Raw genomic sequence first — 19955 nt, forward strand, 5'->3', positions numbered from 1 at the left:
CTATGAAGGGGGCTTCTAAGAGAGAAATCTCTTTACAATATTACAAGAAACTTGGGCCTTCACCTATCCAATATACTTCAGAGATCAGCTACCACCCTCCTCGATCAACCAGAAGAGGTGATGCTTTTTTATTAAACTTTTGCAATCGGTTCCAGACCTCAAACAAACCAACACACACAGCTCACTCCTGTTCTTTGTTCTTTCCTCTTCTGAGTCTTTTATTTTTATTTATCAATTTATTTTAAAAGATGTTTTAAAATGTGGATCAGTTTTAAAGTCTTTATTTAATCTGTTACAATATTGCTTCTGTTTTATGTTTTGGATTTTGGGCCCCAAGACATGTGGGGTCTTAGTTCCCTGACTACGGATTGAATCTGCACCCCCTACACTGGACCACCCGGGATGTCCCCCTTCTGAGCCTTTTAAACACAACAGAATTTGTCAGTAAATGACATAAGCTGATATTTTTTAAAAACATAATGAAACAAAACAGAAAGGTTGGTCTTTGGTTACTTTTGTCAGATGGAAAAACACATTTCACTTCTGTTGAAGTTTGGCTGATAGAACATCTTTCAAAGGTCCGTGTTTAAAAAGAAGAGGAGGAATCTGTAAGTCAGGATGAGGGTGAGAACGACTGAGGGTCACCCACCCCCACTATCTTCAGAGAGGGTTTGAGAACACTACTCTGGATCTTAGCAGATCAGGGACCTGGCAGAGCAACTTCCCATAACATTTCCTGAGCCTCTGTAATCTCTTCAGGTCTTGAATTCCTGGTATTTGCCAGCAAAGCTCCTTAAGCCTTTAAGAAGGGCCATCTGCGTACCCACCTCCTCCCCCAGGGAGTGGGGCAGAAGTTCTGGAATATAACTGGCTCCTCCTTGCAGACCTTTGGGGAGGGGAATCACCCAGCTGGAGGGGCATCCAGAGGTGGGGCTGGCCTGCTGGGTAACCTCAATGACCTGAACCCAGGTTAGGACCCAGAAACCATCTCCTCCGTTTACATGGCAGGAGACTGAGGCTTAGTGAGGTCACGGAAGCTGCTCAGGAGAAAGCAGAGCCCAGATTCCAGGCTGGATTTTCCCGATTCTTCTCTGAGCTCCAGCTGTGGCCTGGGGTAGCCTCCCTTCCAGCCTCCTCCGCAGTCTGCACTCAGCTGTTCTCTCCTCTCCTCCTGGGAGTAAGCATCGTCTCCTCCAGAACTAGATGCCCGGAGGTCAGGGCTGGCTCTTTATTATTTCTCAGGACCAAGGCTCAAGCCCCGAACCCCTGGCTCCCCCCTACCACTGGCTCTGCCCTCTGCCTGTGCCATCTTGGAAATATAAACCTTATGGACCTGAGACCCACAAGTCAGCCCAGGGGGGACACATACAAGAAGCAAGGTCAATGGTCAAAGGAATTAACAGGGGGCTCGGTCCTGCACTCAGGTCCCTTCTGTCCACTTCTCTCCAGTCTCCCTCCTTGACCAGTGACCTAAAACAACCCTACAAACAACTCAACCTCCTTCCCCATCCCTGGGTGAACCACTGATGCCTGGTCCTCGGGGTTTAGCAAAGGCGGTGATGAACTATATCCCAAACCCAGGCACAGCACTGGACACGGAGTCACCCCGCTATTCACAGGTGAATTTACAAGAAGCGACGGAGGAGGGACATTTCCCATGGCTGCTTAAATATAGGGCAGGGCCTGCCGTCCACCTTGGCCTCCAGGCTCAAGAATCACTCAAAGACAAGGGCGTCCTCCACTGCCATCTACTCAAGAGAACCAGGTTGAGCAATCTCCTAGGAGAGACATATCTGGGCAGGTGGCCTGGGACACACCCAAGGGAGGACAGTGACAGAAGGTTCTCCCATATCAGCGTGCATTCCGTTCACTCTGTGATCCCTGCTGTAGCCTCCTGATTCAGTGCCCCGTGCCATACCATGTGTGGAATCAATTTCCCACTAGCCTTGACCCAAAGCTCAGGAAATTAAACCAGTTGCAAAAAATCAACCATATGATGGAATCCATGGCCAAGCAGAGACACCTGGTGGGATGATAGCTCTGAGCATCTGAACCTCTGCTCTGGTCCTCCCCGAGTATGGGATATTCCCAGTCCCAGTACTGGTATTGAAAGGGCCCTATCGTCTTTGGATGCAATGGTTTTCTAGCTTTATTATAGTGCGAGGGCCCTTTCGTCAAAGGAAGTCCTACCCAGAAGCCAGCCTGTAACTCAGATCGGCCCAGAGCTGGGGTGCGCGGCCCCAGGACCTGCCTATGGGGCTGCAGCTCCTGCACAAGCTCCAGGAACACAAGGGGAAAGACACACTCCTCACTGAGTCACTCACTCACTCACTGACACAGCCTCTCGGAGCACCCACCGGGTTCCAGGCGCGATGAGCCGGCAGGTAGCAGGACCCAGGCGGGGCCGCTCCTCAGCGAAGCTCTCTGTGAGGTCGGATGCTGGCAAGAGAGGGTCAGACGGTGCTAGGAAGGAAACAGACCAGGGCAATGTGACTGAGGCCAGGAGACGGCTGCTTTAGATAAAGAGTCCCTTCCTCTCTGAGGATGTGAAATGTGAGTCAAGATCAGAATTGTAACCTGGAAAGATGCCGATCTCAACCAAAGACGAGGGAACAGCCCAGAGAGGTGAAGGGACTTTCCCCAGGTCACACAGCGGGTAGGAAGCTGAGCTGGACTGAACCCAGTTTTCCTCTCAACGTTTCCTAAGCAGCTACTATAGGCCAAGAAGCCTCGGTGACAGGTGACATCCAGGGGCCACAAAGCACAACCACACCCCGGTGTCTGGGGCTGCCAGGACTCTAGAGACCCTCCCGGGCTTCCTCGGCAGGTCCAGCGTGGGCAGGAGCCCCTGTGACCAGAAGAGAGAACCCTGAAGCTGGTGAACTGACTCATCTGAAAAGACCCTGATGCTGGGAAAGATTGAAGGCAGCAGGAGAGGCGGGCAGAGGATGAGACAGTTGGATGGCATCACCGACTCAATGGACATGAGCTTGAGTAAACTCTGGGAGTTGGCGGTGGACAGGGAGGCCTGGAGTGCTGTGGCCCATGGGGTCGCAAAGAGTCGGACACGATTCAGCGACTGAACTGAACTGAACTGAAATGAGGCTGGTGACTTGGGACAGAGATCTCCCTTCTCTGCCACCTCCCTGGCCTGAGCTGTGGAAGGTGCCCTGGCCGAGCCCAGGGGTCACACAAGGAGAAAAGCCAGCCAGTGGGTGTGAAGGTCCCGGCCTGCCTGGAGAAGGCTCTCTACAGCCCAGCTGCTCCAGGGCTACAAGGTGAGAACCCATCGAGCCAGCTGCCCTCGTGGGCTGCCGAGGCGTCCACACCAAAGGGCCTGCCCCAGGCAGGCCTGCACAAACCTCACACTCCAGGGGATCAAGGCTGGCGTTGGACACACACTCTCATCTCTGAAACATGCAGGGAAGCAGTGAAAAGACAGCTCCTTCCACTGCCCGCAGGGTGGGCCCCCCAAAATGTTAGTCGCTCAGTCATGTCCGACTCTTTGTGACCCCATGGACTGTAGCCCGTCAGGCTCCTCTGTCCATGGGATTCTCCAGGCAAGAATACTACAGTGGGTCGCTATTCCCTTCTCCAGGGGATCTTCCTGACCTGGATCGAACCCGGGTCTCCTGCAGGCACTCCCCAAATCCTTGACTGGAACTGTGGCCCAGCCCTCGGCCTGTGCCCTCAGAGCCTGCCTGCTGCCAAAGCACTCTTCCATGACTCAGCTCACTTAAATAAGCAGCCAGCCACTTCGAGAGGTGGGCAGGACAGCACTTATTAGACCCAAAGCAATGGAGCCCCAGGATGACAGGAGCAGGGGACAGATCACTGGTTCAAACTCAGGCCTCTAAGGCCACCTCTAATGCAGCTGCCCACAGCCCCGGTCTCTCCCTACATGTCCACCTACCTGAGGCGTGTCCCCAAGAGTCCAGGAGCTAGAGGGCACTTGGGGTTTTTCCAGAAGCTCTTTCCTCTCCAACTCTTTGCAACCCTACGGGCTGCAGCCTGCCTCTGCTCGTGGGATCCTCCAGGCAAGAATACTGGAGTGGGTAGCCATTCCCTTCTCCAGGGGATCTTCCCAACTCGGGAACTGAACCTGTCTCCTGCACTGGCAGGCGGATTCTTTACCACTGAGCTACCAGGGAAGCCTTACCTCTCCACCCTGCCCCACAGTGTGTACCCACACGCAAAGACCACCAGCACCAACCCCTCACGCTCGGCACCTGAGACCCAGCTCTAGATGCTTTCCGGAGCCCCTTCCATGTTCTCCAGCCAAGTCACGTGTGTGGACATAGAGCTGGTGAAAACAACACACCCAGAACCTTTCACACCTCCTGCCCTTGCACACAAGCCAGCCAGCTGCACGCACAGGAAGGGGCAGGGCACGCGGGTGACAGGCCCTGCAGGGCCGAGTACCCCAATACATAGATGTGCCCATGGACTTGTGGACCAGCCTGCCCAGCAGACAGACGACTCCTGCACCGAGAACAGCCCGATGCCTGGAGAGACATGCCAGCGGCCCACATTGAGCCAAGGACCCTTCCGTGCTAGCTGGGATGGCTCTCGACCTGTCACCTCGGGTCGCGCATAAGAGCCGCCAGGAGTCAGGGTGGACAAAGGGAGTGACGTCTGGAGGAGGGACAGCGTGCACTGAGCTTCCTTCCAAGACACAAAGTGCAGACGGGCGTCTCGGGAGGACAGCTGCGGACACCCGCTGGGGACAGGGCAGCCAGCACTGCGTGCCCGTCCCATCCTGCCCCTCCTTTCCAGAATGGGCCGCCGCGCTGGGCCCCGGGCACCCCCCACTCCAGCCCCCTCCCTCGGAGTCCCGAGCGGCCGCCGGGCCCCCTCCCGCGCCCCCGCCGCACTCACCGGCTGCGGGCTCCGCAGCGAGGGCCGCCGGGGCCGGGCCGGCTGGGGGCTGCAGGGCTGGCGGGTCAGCACCGCAGCCGCGCTCAGCCCCGAGATCGAGATCGGCACTTCCTGCGGCCGCGCCCCGCCTCCCGAGCGCCCACCCCCGGCCCCTCCAATGCCCGGGCTCCTTCTCTCGCCGCCCCGCCGGCTGCGCCGGTCTTTGTTTGGGGTTGGTCTTTCTCTCGTTCGGAGAGCGGGGGCGAATCCAGTGGGAATCAGGGCTCTGGGGGGGTGGCCCCGGGGTCCCTGCGAGGAGCGGGGATGGACAGATGGATGGATAGATGTCGGGGGGCCTGCAAGTCCCCACTTGGGCCTCCGCCAGGGCTCGCTGCCCCCCGCCCCCCCGCCCCCTCAACCCCGAGTCGGCTCCTAGTGGGGCGTTAAACCGGTAGGGTCCTGGGAGAAGTTAGCCGTGGTGGTGGGGTGGGGGGCGAGAGGTTGCCCAGGGACTCCAAGAACCAGCCCTTATCACAGAGCCTCCCTCCCCTCCTCCCCAACCCGCAGAGCCCCCACACAAGGACGACCCCATCGCTGCCCTAGCTCTCTGAGAGTCTTGTGTGCTGTCAGCTTCCCATTTCCTGGGCCCTGGGGGAGCCAAGATCCCCTCCGGGACTGGAGGAAAAGGAAGAGAAGCAGTAGAGACCGACACCCGCCTCCCCAAACCTTGTCCTGTCCTGGCCTCCCGCAGGGGCAGAGCTGCCTAAACTGGATCTAACCGGCAGGGCGAGACAGCTATTCCCATTTCCCCAAGTAGCAAAGGCCAGAACTTACCCAACTCGTGGTCTCTTAAGACTTGACCACAGAGAGCTCGGTTACCCATTTGCTAGACTGCTGGGTCACGGAAGACAGAGCCAGGGGAGAGCTGACAGGCCTCCCAGGACTGTGAAAGGTGGACAGAGGGGAGGTGGGGTGGGCGGTCTCGGTGGGGTCCGTGGTCCCCATGGAGGAAGACCTGAAATGGGGTGGGGGGGTGTGACTGGGGAAGATGCAATGGACAGCTCTCTAGAGCTATGGGGTAGGAGGTCGTGGGGGGGAGGGAAGGGGGTGTGCAGCTGAAAGTGGAGGGGGGCGGGTCTCAGAAAGGAGGCCACTGTGGTGCTGGGGGTGAGGGAGCCAACCCGAGGTCTGGAGAGCCGGGAGGCTGAGTTGCAGGACAAGTGTAGACGGGGCAGAGTGGGCCTGGCTGAAGACAGACCCCAGTCTAAGCGGGAAAGAAGTGGGTGAAAGAAACTGTCCTGGTTGGCGGGGGTCTGCGCGGTGCCAGGGGCCACATCACTGGAGTAGGAGGTGGGGGAGGGGCAGGTCCTGCAGGACCCCGGCTCCAGGGATGCTGAAGAGGAGGCAGCATTAGACTTGACTAAGAGTACAACTTTGGGGGCTTCTGAGACAGTCTCTGCTGGAGGTGGGGGCGATCCCCCACCTTTCAGTTCAGTTCAGTTCAGCCGCTCAGTCGTGTCCTACTCTTCGCGACCCCATGGACCACAGCACGCCAGGCCTCCTAGTCCATCACCAACTCCCGGAGTTTACTCAAACTCATGTCCATTGAGTCGGTGATGCCATCTAACCATCTCATCCTCTATTGTCCCTTCTCCTGCCTTCAGTCCCTTTAGGGGCATCTAGACCCACTCAGGTGACCTGCTTCTGCTCTGGAGGCCTCTGAGGCCATCCGGGCTCCAGGGCTTTCTGAGGGCTCAGCTCCTGGGGAAATGGCATCCAGTTCAAGTTCGCTGTCTGCCCGGCCTCACTCTCTGGCTTTCTCACAGTCGTGTCTCCAAGAGTCCTTCCCATTGACGCTGGGCTGTCCATCTCTGTGCACAGCCTGTTTCCCAGAAATCCATCCTGAGACACAAGGTCAGTGAGAAAGAAAAGGTGGTGGGCTGGGCAAGGGAGAGGCTGTGGACCCCCGGCACTACACTTGGGGTGAAGGCTGAGCCTGTGGTGGGAGAGAGAACAGAGCAGATGGAATATGAGGGCCTCTCTCTCACCTTCCATGACCTCTGAGGAGGACCTTGACCTCTGGGGAGCACCTTGGCCTCTGGGGAGGACATTGACCTCTGGGGAGCACCTTAACTTCTAATGAAGTGACATAGATGTGCCAGAGAAGGTAACGGTAAAGAAAAAGCCCTGAGAAATGGGTGGGAGGAGATGTAGAAGGTAGTTTCAAAACGGTGGAGGAGAGAAGAGGGAGGAGGCTTGAGCGGAGAAGAGGCTGTGGGGGTGAGGAGCAGGAGATGTGCGTGCCCATGGAAGTTAGTGTTGTTGAAACAGTAATTAGAAAAGAGAGGGCTGGAAAATGTTCCAGAGGGACCTTTTAGCAATATGAGAGGACCAGTGACAAATGAACCTCTGGGCCTGGCTGTCCGCTTTCCAGCACTGTCCCTGGCAACATTAACATTGAGAGTAGTGAACCCATGGAAATGTGATACGTAATTTTAAATTTCCCAGTAGTCACATTAAAAAAAAAATGTAAAAAAAGAAACAGGTGAAATGACTTTTCATAATACATCTTATTTAACACAGTATATCTAGAATGTGATGACTTCAGGACGCATCAATATAAAAGTTATTAAAGGGGTATTTTAGATTTTCTTCCTACTGAGTTTTCCAGCCCTGGTGTGCGTTGTACACTCATAGCACCTCTGAGTTCAGATGCTCCCTTTTCATTGGAAATGTCTGCTCTGCATTTAGATTTCATAAAATTTAAGATTGAGAAAGTAGATTTAAAAACCTAAGTTTGCTCGACACATGGTTTCCAAAAACCAAATCGAATGACCAATTTTTCATTTTTACTGATTTATTTTTTTGGTCACACTGTGTGGCATGCAGGATGTTAGTTCCCATACCAGGGATCGAACCTGCGTCCCTACAGAGGAATTGCAGTCTTAACCGCTGGACTGCCAGGGAAGTCCCTCAAATGGTCAGTTTTTACATTTATTTAGGTTAATTAAATTAACTGAAATAAAACATTTAGTGCTTTAGCTGCACTTAACACATTTCAAGTGTTCAGTAGCCACACGTGGCCCGTGTTCCCATATCAGGCTCATGGTCATGAAATCCTAGACTTTGGTCTTTGCTTTGTCCTCACCTTCTTTGAAAGAATGGACCCCTGGCCCCCTCCAGGTGCTGCTCCACCAACAAGAGCCTGATCCGTTCCGTTCCGTTCTGTTTCACAGGACATGCTTGGAGAAGATGACAGAGTGGCTGAGGATCCAGCCCCTGTGGGGAAGGGAACTGGGGGTCGACTTGGACCACCTTGGTGAGGAGAGGTAAGTGAGATGTGAGCTGGACGTATTCCATTCCCATCCTCCTCCTGTGTTCATGTGAAGAAGGCCATGGTTTCCTGGTCAAGCTTGCTCCTCCAAAGGCTCTCCTTATGCAGGCCAGGACCCCCTTTTGTAGCTCCCCACACCGGCTCCTGGAGCTCTGAGCACTGAGTCACAGACGCTTGGACTTGGCTGTTGGGTCCCGGCCTTGGCTCCTGCATCTGAAAAATGGGAAGAATAGTCCTTCATTTGGGCTTCCCTGGTGGCTCAGTGGTAAAGAGCCTGCGTATCAGTGCATGAGGTCTGGGTTTGATCCCTGAGTCAGGAATCTCCCCTGAAGAAGGGAATGACTACTCACTCCAGTATTTTTGCCTGGGAAATCCCATGGACAGAAGAGCTTGGTGGGCTACAGTCCGCAAGGTTGCGTAGAATCAGACACAACTGAGCAACTGAACTATAACAACAAAGTCCTTCATTTGAGGAAAAAACCAGGAGGGGCTGGTGAAACCCCCAGTAGGAAGCTACAGTGAAGGAGGAGTTTTAGTCCCAGATTGGAGATCTGTGCTCCTCATCCTGGGCTTCCCTGGAGGCACTAGTGGTAAAGAATCTGCCTGCCAATGAAGGAGACACAAGAGGCATGGGTTCGATCCCTGGGTCAGGAAGATCCCCTGGAGGAGGTCATGGCAACCCACTCCAGTATTCTTGCCTGGCGAGTCCCATGGACAGGGTAGCCTGACAAGCTACAGTCCATGGAGTTGCAAAGAGTCGGACACGACTGAAGCATGCACGCACCTCGTCCAGGCCTGCAGTGCACTCTCTGCCCCGGGCTGGAGGCTGGCAGCTTCTGCTTCCAGTCTGCACTCAGCACTGTTTGCTGCCTTATGTCTGAGCGAGAGCCATCACGGAGTGCTGGAGGGTGGGAGTCGTTGAGACTCCTTTAGAGATGTAAAAATAATAATGCCATTTAGACTTCTTTCCTGAGATCTAAAATGACCATCGCCTATTGCTTGCAGGTTCAGAGTAGGTCTTGTGGGGTCCCCTTCATGCCAGCATGGGGCTTGATATCCTGGTTTCCTGGCAGTGGTATCTATGTCCACTCCTAGATATGGAGTCACAGAAAATACCTTATTATTTGGGTGGACGCTTACACACACACACACACACACACACACACACACTGAAGAGCATGATCTGATGTTTTTGGCATCCCCGCCCCCAGGACATTGGGTGTATCAGCCTAGCGTTCAGGTTGGACCCTGGCCATCACAGGTCAGGAAATGTAAAACCTGGCTTTCTCCATCCTCCAGGACAAGCCTGTCTTCCCAAACAATTTGCAGTCAGCACCCAGGAGGGTTGCAAGGAAATGAAGTTTCCCTTGACAACCTCTCCTCCTGCTCCCTGACATGCCTGCTTGTTAAACCGCAGTCCTGATGTGGTCTGGATAAGAACTCTTTGTGTAGACTTTGCCAGCCCTTTTCAGGAAAAATAGCCCTGTTCCTGCAGGTGGACTCAACCAGGTAGAAAGCACTCCCCTCATGTGTACAGCCTTTAGCTTGTGTGACAGCCTGGCCCCTTATCTTTATTTAAAATCAGGAGAAACTCTTCTTAATACTCTTTCTACCCCCAGGGTGCGGGAGCTGGTCTTGGTTTCTTCATGTGACAGATAGCGTTAAGTAGCCTCTGGTGAGCCTCTTCCAAAGGGACAGGGGAATGACAAGATATTAAATATTGATCAGCTTGACTTCAGCCTGCATTTAACTGGGAGCTTAATGACCAAGCTACTCTTTTTTGCAACAACTCCTGGTGCTTAATAGGAGGTAGTAACAAAATGATTGTGGCCCCAAACCTCACGATCTCAGGGATAATTCCCAGGACAGAAATGTTCCACCAGGAGTAGGAGTTTTTCAGCGGTTGTGAGGCACACTTCCAATGACGCCAAGAGCATTAATTGCACTAATGAGTACTTGAAATAATTATTGATTTTCATTAACAGTGTCAGAAGCGTTGCTTAGACTGCTTGCCATGCTCTTGGCATTCTTCACGAAGGGCTTTACTGCCTGCTTCTTTTCCAGAAGAATATTATTTAAGGCAAAACACAGAAAAACGTGTTTAGGGTTCAGAAAACATAAGGACTGACAGCTGAGCAAATGATACCAGTGACACGCAAAGTGACACCGATTATTTGCAGCTGGATGTTTTTAGTATGCATAGCACATGATGCTAACCCTCTTTCCTCCTTATTTAGAAGTTCTCCAGAGCTTGCTTTTATAATGCGGACATAGGATCTCCCAGCGTCAAAGGCAACATGCCAGGGAGGAGGAGAAACCTTGGGATAAAGATGACAAATATTCCCGGAGCATTTATGTCATTTAGGATTAATCTTTTTGGAAAAGATTTTTTAAATATTTTTAAAATTATAACATCTGTGTATGCTGATTGTAAAAATTCAATTAATATAAGATACTGAAGAAAGCAAAATCACTTGAAATCTTAGCCATCAGAGGGAATCACTGGATTATTATGTCAATACCCTTTCCCTAGTGTGTGTATGTTTGTGTGCATGTGTGCATACTGGTGTGTGTGTGATTGTAACCTGATTATTTCTCTTTCTTCTTCTTTTTTAAAAAATATTTATTATGTATGTGGCTCTGCCGGGTGTTACTTGCAGCCTGTGGGATCTAGTTCCCTGACCAGGGATCAAATCTGGGCTCCCTGCACTGGGAGCATAGAGGCTTAGCCAGTGGACCAGCAGGGAAGTCCTTATTTCTTTTAAAAATACATTCTAGTCACTGTTTTATGTCAATGAAATTAAGAATATATTACATCACCTTTGATGTAATATATGAATATACCATAATTTACTTAACCAGTCTTCTATTGATGAATATTTAGAATGTTTTTAATTAAAAATTTCACAGTGTGGTTGTGAAACATTTTTTCACATATATTTTGGCCTGCTGCTGCTAAGTTGCTTCAGTTGTGTCCAACTCTGTGTGACCCCATAGACAGCAGCCCACCAGGCTCCCCCGTCCCTGGGATTCTCTAGGCAAGAACACTGGAGTGGGTTGCCATTTCCTTCTCCAATGCATGCTAAGTCACTTCAGTCGTGTCTAACTGTGCGACCCCATAGACAGCAGCCCACCAGGCTCCTCCGTCCGCAGGATTCTCTAGACAAGAATACTGGAGTGGGTTGCCATTTCCTTCTCCAATATTTTGGCCTACTTATTAAATTATTTCTTCGTAACAGATTTCTAGAAATGGGATTGAAGAAAATACCAGTTTTCGTGAATATATGTGTATTGAATGTGGGGCTTCCCAGGTATCGCTAGTGGTAAAGAATCAGCTGGTCAATGCAGGAGATGCAAGACCCAATCCCTGGGTCGGGGAGATCCCCTGGAGTAGGACGTGGCAACCCGCTCCAGTATTCTTGCCTGGGAAATCCCATGGACAGAGGAACCTGGCAGGCTACAGTTCATGGGGTCACAAAGAGCTGGACACGACTGAGTGACTGAGCCCACATGTACTGAATGTATATATAATATATATATTATAATCCATGGAAAATGTTAGAAGGATATCTTTAAACTTAATATAGTCACTACTTTTTGAGAGGGGACTGGCATTGGGGATGTAATCAAAGAGGAATTGACCAAATCCATAATGTTTTTGTTTTTCACAAGAAGAAAATATCTGTGTAACTTAACATTGCTAAAAATTAACAACAACAAACAGGGCAAGATAAAGTAGTTATCAGCTGAAGACCACACACCATTGGAAATAAAACTGTTCATTTTCTTCTACTGAAAAAAAATTAAAGGTTTAAAAAAAGAAGACTAGAAATGGGATATATACATTATAAACTGTTAAAAGAGAGAAGGGAAACACAACAACTAAAACGTGATTAATACAACGAAAGTAAGAAACGAAAAAAAAAGAAAAGAAACAATAGGAAAGCACTCTGAATAGAAAACACAAGTTTATGGACAAAATGCATCCTTGTATTCCAGTGCTCACAATCTGTGTGCCCTGGTTAAAGTGTCCTTTAAAAGGCTGTGCCTCTCATATTGGGTAACAAAACAAAATCCAGGTATGTGTTGTTTAAATGGGGATGCAAGAGTATAAGGCAGGAAGTTGCAAAGTGAAGAAGTGGAAACGCTAACCACGGGAAGTAGGTGTGCCATTGTTAACGTAAGATACGATGGAATTTGAAGCCAAAAGAATTAATAGTCCCAGAAGAGGCTTTTGTTCTGCTTTGGTCTTATGTTCTCATAAATCTTTGTGCACAGTTTCAAAATGTATGAGGTAAAAATGACATAAAGGGAGCATTTTGACTTAGAGATTTTACATTCTTTTTTTTTAATTAAAACATTTGAAGTGTAGTTGATGCATATTATATAAGTTACAGGTATAATACAGTGATTCACAATGTTTAAAGGTTATACTCCATTTATACGTATTATAAAATATTGGCTATATTCCCCATGTTATGCAGTATTTCCTTGTGGCTTATTTTCCACGTAATAGTTTGTGCCTCTTTGTCCCCTACCCCTCTATTGCCCCTGCCCTCCCCCTCCCCGCTGGTAACCACTAGTTTGTTCTCTGTATCTGTGAGTCTGCCTTTTTTGTGTGTTATATTCACTAGTTTGTTGTAGTTTTTAAATTCCACATGTCAGTAACATTGTACGGTGTTTGTCTTTTTCCTTCTGATTTATTTCACTTAGCATAACGCCCTCCAAGTCCATCCATGATGCTGACTTGGAGACAAATTTTCATTCTTTTTTTTATGTCTGAATAGTATTCCATTATATATAAGATTTGACCCTAATGCCAATATGGGGTTGGGGACTGCTGACTTAGTATGATCATCTCTAGGTCCATGCAATTTTCTGAAAATGGCATGAATCTTGTACTTTTAATTACCTCATGCCCATTGGAAAATACATTAATCCCTTGATTATCTGGCTCAGCACTTAGAAAAAGTCATGGATGATACAAAGAGGCTTGTCCTTCATTTAATGCTTTGTTGGTGCTGTCTTGAAATTCTCTGTAATTTTCTAACAGGAGGCCCCCATTTTCATTTTGCATCACTGATCCTGAACATGGGCTTCTGTTCGGCAGAGCCGGGCCCTGGGTATTTCTGCAAACTACCCATTTCTCACTCAAGTTAAAGATGCAGGCTTGTGGAATCTTACTGATCCCAAAGAAAGTGCCATCGTATGTCTTCAGACTAATCTTATCTTTTCTGCAGGGTTTGGGAGGGCATTGAATTGAGGGGAAATAAAAGGAACAGAGCCACGTCCTTGATTTTCTTTCATGAGCTGCTTTCCCTTCCCCTCCTTCCCCCTCCTTTACTCATCCCGTCCCCACATCCAGCCACATCACAGCCTACAGCCAGGATGTACACAGAGCTAGCTCTTTCCTCTCACATCTGCACAAGGCTGTCCCCATCCTGTCTGCTCAGGAAGCTCCTACTCAGTCTTCAAGGTTCTTTGCATTCTCACCTCCTTCAGGAAGTCCTCCTTGACCTCTCCAGGTAGAACTGTGTGTCTTGTCTTTTTGATCTGAGGTCTCCGGTAAGAATTGAGTCAGGGAGCCAGAATTCTTTCCTTTACACCTCTTTCCTGGTAGACTAAAGGTTTCCAACCTTTGCGTATGTGTGTGTTTCCTCACTGGTGCGCGTGCCGCACCCTGTGGCATTAAAATACTAAAAACACATTAAACAAGTCAAGAATAATTATAGCACAGTCACTGCTGCAGTGTAACTGGGTCCCACAGCGACTATAAAAGCTCCCACTCTATCTATCACTTGGTTCCCTTTAATACTGGTTGCTGCTCTGAATATGAGCTCTTGTGTATTTTAAGCATTATGGTTTCTTATGTTCCAATAAACACCATGCTGGCTTGAGTTTGCAGCTCTTACCTTCTCAGAGCTGGCTTACTCCTCCCTCCACTGTCACGGGACTTTTTGGGTCTGTTTTCCATTTGAAAGACGTCATTAACATGCGAATCCCAAGGGAGCAGAAACATCTGCTAGACACTGACTGTAAGTTGTCAGCCCATCATGACCTTCCAGCTCAGAGGCAAGATTGCTTGCTGCATCAGGGTGCTCAGATGAAGGGACAGAGGGGGACCAGTGGCCGGCCCCATCTGTCCGTCAGACTACATTGGCCTAGAGGGGGTCCCTCTTCCTAGCTTGTGTAAAAGGTGCCATTTGGACTAATGGGTGCTCTAGCTCAGGACACCCCAAGGGTGCTACAGTTGGTCAGCTGGAAATTGTTGGAGAGTGAGGACTGGGTTCCATTCATCTTTATTTCTCTAGCTCTGAGCACAGCTGGACAGTAATAGACCTCGATACCTGTGGGATAAATTATGAAACCAGCCAGAGGCTCTGCTGACAGCATAGATCATGATTTGGGCCCAATCTAAAATGTGGTTGATGTAAATTTCCCAGATCCGGTCTGCTGGGGGCAGTGGCTCTTAAGCCTGTTGGATACACTCAGGCGATGCGGTAAGTTTCAGCAGCACAGCCCTGGGCAGACTTGGCAAAGACGTTTTTGGGGAGTCTGTGCCTGGGGTCTGGCCCTGCCAGAGGCTGGGGGACCCGGCAGGGGTTAGGGCTCTTCTATGATGCTCTCTGCTGCTCTGCTCCCTGGCTGGCCTGGGAGTCTGTCTGCCAGTCTGCTGTGGGGCCGCCAAGGCCATCTGTGCAGCAGAGTCAATTCTGGGGGTTCATGTGGGGACTCCAGGGGCTGTGTGCTTGCTCCCGCACACCTGGTGGACTCGTGGCTGGGATTCCTGGTTTTCATCTACATTACCCAGGTCCAATTCCTGGACAAGAAACTAAGCTCTTCCTTCAAGATTGCTCACTGCTGTCCTTCCGAGAACACTTTGATATGTGGTGCTGGTTCTGAGGATTATCTGCTTGCTTCAGGGTCCCAGAGCTTGGAGGGCTTGGGGTGGGCAAGGAGGATAATGGGGGTAAGAGAGTGAATTCCTGGGCAAATATTTGCTTGAAGAGAGAGCGAGGAGAATGAGGCGGGAGAGCCATGGAAAGATGTCATAGCCGTGGTGGCTATGGTCATCATAATGGCACCAGGGATTTGTTCTCTGATCCTTACAACCTAAAGGAGTCTCCCCCACCCTAATCTCTTCTCTGTCCTTTTCTAGTCCTTATTACAAGTTATAACGGTCTATGTATTTGTGTGTTTTTCCTTGGTTAGTGTCTGTGCAGACCATTAGACGCCAAGGTCCATGAAAGCAGGGGACATACAGGTTGTTTGCTCCAAGACCCAGCAGTGTCTGGCTACATACAGCAGACTCTCAACACATGTTTGATGAGAGAATGAACAAGAATTTGTGTTTGTTTTAAATATTCATGAGTCAGGTTTGGACAGTAATATGAACTGAAATGCCATTGCCCGTGGAAGAGCTGCAGCTTGTCTCTGTGAGTACTGATCGTCCCGTGCATGCTGATTTTATTAAGATTTTTTTTTAATGTGGATCAGTTTTGAAGTCTTTATTGAATTTGTTACAACATTCCTTGTTTATGTTTTGAATTTTTCGCCTGGAGGCCAAATGTGAAATCTTAGCTCCCCAACCAGGGATGGAGCCTGCACCCACGGCATTGGAAGGAGGAATTTCAACCACTGGACTGCCAGGGAAGTCCCTGGTGCATGTTTAAATCAATTACAATTATAATCCATTTTGGGGGGATCATCCATGATTCTTTTTTTAAGTGCTGGGCCAGATAACCAAGGGATTAATGTATTTTCCAGTGGATGTGAATTCATTAAAGGTACAAGATTATTTTAGATTTTGTGGTTCCTCCTGTTCACATCATTGTATGATTAAGGATCCCGTCCTAGACACCGTGATTTGTTGTGTGTCTCACTTTCATGTAGAGAAATGGTACTAAAGGGGTTTTCATTTTGCTCCTTTGACGTGACTATGTCAGGCTGGTACGAGTCTTTCAGAATCACAAAGGGCTGAAGCAAGCAGGATGCCGTCCGTATGTAGATTAAGCGATGGGCATCCCAGAGTTGGGCAGTACACAACCCGCACAGCTGTGCAGTGCAGCCTTGTGAAAACTCCAGGCTCACAGTTTAATGAGGACATGAGCTGAGGACTGCTGGCCCTGCTTGAGGACTCAGCTGCCTCTTTGTATTCTTGCCCCTTCTCTGCTCTTTCCCCAGCATCCAGAACAATCTTTCTAAAGCTGAAGTGAGAGCACAGGCTCAGGTGCAAACTTTGTAGTGACTTCTCATTGTATGGAGAGCAAAAGCCAAGCCCCTCTCCCTGCCCCTGGGCTATACGGGACCTGCCCTTGGCCTCCGCTCCCACCTGTCACTTTCTTCTCTTCCAGAATCAAGCCCCAGTGGCCTCTCTTCTTTGCTAGGGTAGCCAAGCCCTCTCCCTGTCAAGGCCTTCTGTCCTCTGCCTGGACCGTTCTTCCTCCAGACCTTCACCCGCTGCTTCTTTCTCATCCTTCCCCGTGTAAGCCACCTCCTATGAGAGTGCTTCCCTCACCCCAGTTCTAAAGTGCAGCTCCGTGGCCCTTGACACAACCTTCCTGTCTGCTGTACAAGAATATAAGCTGCACGAGAACCTAGTCATTACCTCTTGTTCGTTGCCCCATTTCCAGAACAATGCTGGGCCTGTGGTCCTCTACCTGGAAATATTTTTGTGCAATTGACAAATGGAAATCCACAAGATAGCTATGGTGGGGGCAGCTTCTTGGCCTGGCCCCGTGAGTGACTGTCGTTGGAGAGCTTGAAGATCATGCTGGAAACTGCAAGTGGCCTAGAAGCTGTGGTCTGAGCCCTGGCTCCATTTCTTCTTGTTGCCATTCAGGGCCTCCGAGTCCTCACCTGTCTCAGGAGGGAACCGGATTGGCTGGTCTTGTGCAGGCCACCTCTGCGACTCCAGAGCACAGCCCGCCCAGCACAGGCAGAAGAGCGGAGGTCTTAGGGTCCTAGGGCCCCCTGTAGTTGCAATACCTACTCTTTCCATGGCCTCCTGATGTGTTTTTTTTTTCTGACCTAAACAGAGAGGTAAACAGTGGCAACACGGGGGAGGCACTGCCGTGGAGGGAACGGGCTGCAGGCAGCCTGGGTTTGTATCTCAGCTCCTTGCTTCCCAGCTGGTGACCCCGAACATGTCTCTAACTTCTCCGAGCTGTAGTTTTGGCAAATAGGAATGCTTATACCCTGCATGCAGATTCGCAGGAAGATTACATGAGTTACTCTATGAGAAGCTGAAAGTAAGTGAAAGTATTGGTCGATCAGTCGTATCCGACTCTTTGAGACCCCATGGACTATAGCCCATTGGGCTCCTCTGTCCATGGAATTCTCCAGGCAAGCATACTGGAGTGGATTGCAATTCTCTTCTCCAGGGGATCTCCCGAGCCAGGGATTGAAATATCACCGGCATTGCAGGCAGATTCTTTACCATCTAAGCCACCAGGGAAGCCTTATGAAAGGCTGAAGAGAGATCAGCTCCTTTCCAGTTGCCTGAGAAAGCTGGGCACATCCATGGTATGGCCAGGTGCCCAGGATGCCTGGCTCATTCCCACTGAGGCTGGAAGGGGTTGCAGGGCTGAGAGTGCATAAGAGCAGGAGCAGGAGATGGGCTGCGCTTGGTGGAGGAAAACCAAAGAAACCATTTGTGAGCAAAGCACAACAGTGTGTTTATTTATCTTGCACCAGAAAATGAATAGGTGTATAAGCGTGTGGAGATAGTTCTGCAGAATCTTGTATGTCTCGCTCTTCCCTGGGCAAAGCTCATTTGCATTCCTAGAGTGTTGGCTGCCACGTTCCAAGAAGTGAGGTTGTTTAGCGTGCTGGTGTCCTCACTGCAGCGCAGAAGTCGTGCCTTTTTGTTTGTGAGTGGAGGTAAGTTGTTCTTGCCTGGAGAATCCCAGGGATGGGGGAGCCTGGTGGGCTGCCGTCTATGGGGTCACACAGAGTTGGACACAACTGAAGCGACTTAGCAGCAGCAGAGGTAAAGAGCTGCTGCTTGGGCAGCTTCTACTATTATACACGGCAGAGACTGGGCTTGTTATTATACTATGTTTTCAAATTAATTTTTTTTTTTTAGAGAATAGTTACTGGATGAAGCACAAGCTGGAATCAAGATTGGAGGGAGAAATAACAATAACCTTAGATATGCAGATGACACCACCCTTATGGCAGAAAGCAAAGAGGAACTAAAGAGCCTCTTGATGAAAGTGAAAGAGGAGAGTGAAAAATCTGGCTTAAAACTCAACATTTAAAAAACTAAGATCTTGGCATGTGGTCCATCTTCCCAACTCAGGAATTGAACCTGAGCCTCCTACGTTGCAGGCAGATTCTTTACCGACTGAGCTATAAAGGAAGCCCTCATGTCAGTCCCAATCTTCCAACTCATCCCACCTCATCTTCCCCCTTGGTGTCCATACATTTGTTCTCTATGTCTATTTCTCTATTTCTGCCTTGCAAATAAGATCATCTATACCGTTTTCTAGACTCCACATATACACATTAATATATGAGATTTGTTTTTCTCTTTTTACTTACTTCACTCTGTATGACAGTCTGTAGGTCCATCCATGTTGCTGCAAATGACACTATTTCATTCCTTTCTATGGCCGAGTAATATTCCTTTGTATGTATGTACCACATCTTCTTTATCCATTCTTTTGTTGATGGACATTTAGGTTGTTTCCATGTCCTGGCTATAGTGCAGCTCTATTTACAGTAGCCAGGACGTGGGATTGTCATTTTACCTCCTGGAGCAGACATGACACGTTGGCTCACTCAGAACCTGGGAACCTAAAGCTTACCTTCCCAGCACCCAACAGATGGCCATGCGACCCAGTTCTGGTCAATAATATAAAAGTGGACATTTCTTGGAAGGAGCATTTCTTCCTAACTAAAAAGACAAAGTTTCCAGAAGAAAAAACCTTGAATGCCCTTCCCACGTCTCTTTTCCTGCCATCTGCAATCTGGACGTGATGGTCGAAGGTGCAGCAGCCGCCCTGCAACTGTGAGGCAATGCCCCCAAGGTAAGAACACATTGTCTTTCACTGAAATACAGTCCATATTTTAAGACACACCTTTACTTAAGTATCAGTAGGAAAGAGATGTGCTTGCTGCTAATGAAACCCTGGTTTGTTGGTAAAGCACAGTTGGATTCTCAAGATGTTAAAATGTGAAAAAGAGAAAAGCGGGTCTTAGGGTCGATGCAAATGGAATAAGTGTCTGAGCCCTGGAATATCTACCTCTACGTTCATGTGAGAACAAGGAACTCCTAATTCTTTGGGGCCTGGTTGTCAGGCTTTCTGATATTTATGGCACCTCCTGTTGCTGTTGCTCAGTCGTGTCTGACTCTTTGCAACCACGTGGACTGCTGCATGCCAGGCTCTCCCGTCTTCCATTATCTCGTGGAGTTTGCTCACATTCATGTCCATTGAGTCGGTGATGTTCTCTAACCATCTCATCCTCTGCTGCCCTCTTCTTTTGCCTTCAGTCTTTACCAACATCAGGGTCATTTCCAGTGACCATCAGGTGGCCAGAGTATTGGAGCTTCAGCTTCCGCATCAGTCCTTCCAGTGAATATTCAGGGTTGATTTCCTTTAGGATTGACTGGTTCGATCTCCTTGCTGTAAAGGTGAGATGGGTGTTAACATCTGTGTCTGACTAAGAGGACAGAGAACTGCAGAGCATGCAATCCACACACTAGAAGTCCACTGCACTTGCCCCACTTACCTGCCCTACTACGTTGCTTTTTTGGCCC

The 19955-nt window shown here is 49.6% G+C and overlaps 1 protein-coding gene and 1 long non-coding RNA gene across 5 annotated transcripts in view; one reads left to right on the top strand and one right to left on the bottom strand.

The window, feature by feature from the left end:
- The window catches only part of TSPAN11 (tetraspanin 11), a 64284-nt gene extending 59273 nt beyond the window's left edge, over positions 1 to 5011 (bottom strand). For 3 of the 4 annotated variants that reach the window (XM_045165253.1, XM_045165251.1, XR_006640912.1), the window contains exons 1-2: positions 4879 to 5011; positions 2358 to 2463 (exon numbers count right to left, since the gene is read on the bottom strand). The gene's annotated coding sequence lies outside the window, so the exon portion shown is untranslated. The remainder of the gene's footprint in view (positions 1 to 2357; positions 2464 to 4878) is intronic. The other variant, XM_045165252.1, reaches the window with a different exon arrangement.
- A 632-nt stretch (positions 5012 to 5643) lies between these two features.
- On the top strand, positions 5644 to 15994 carry LOC102413088. Its single transcript, XR_006640913.1, has 4 exons — positions 5644 to 5809; positions 6522 to 6771; positions 8094 to 8186; positions 15404 to 15994. It is a non-coding gene; the product is annotated as an uncharacterized LOC102413088 (long non-coding RNA).
- The last annotated feature ends 3961 nt before the right edge of the window (positions 15995 to 19955 follow it).

The sequence above is a fragment of the Bubalus bubalis genome, chromosome 4 (assembly GCF_019923935.1).
Source record: "Bubalus bubalis isolate 160015118507 breed Murrah chromosome 4, NDDB_SH_1, whole genome shotgun sequence".
In the NCBI taxonomy this organism is placed as follows: domain Eukaryota; kingdom Metazoa; phylum Chordata; class Mammalia; order Artiodactyla; family Bovidae; genus Bubalus; species Bubalus bubalis.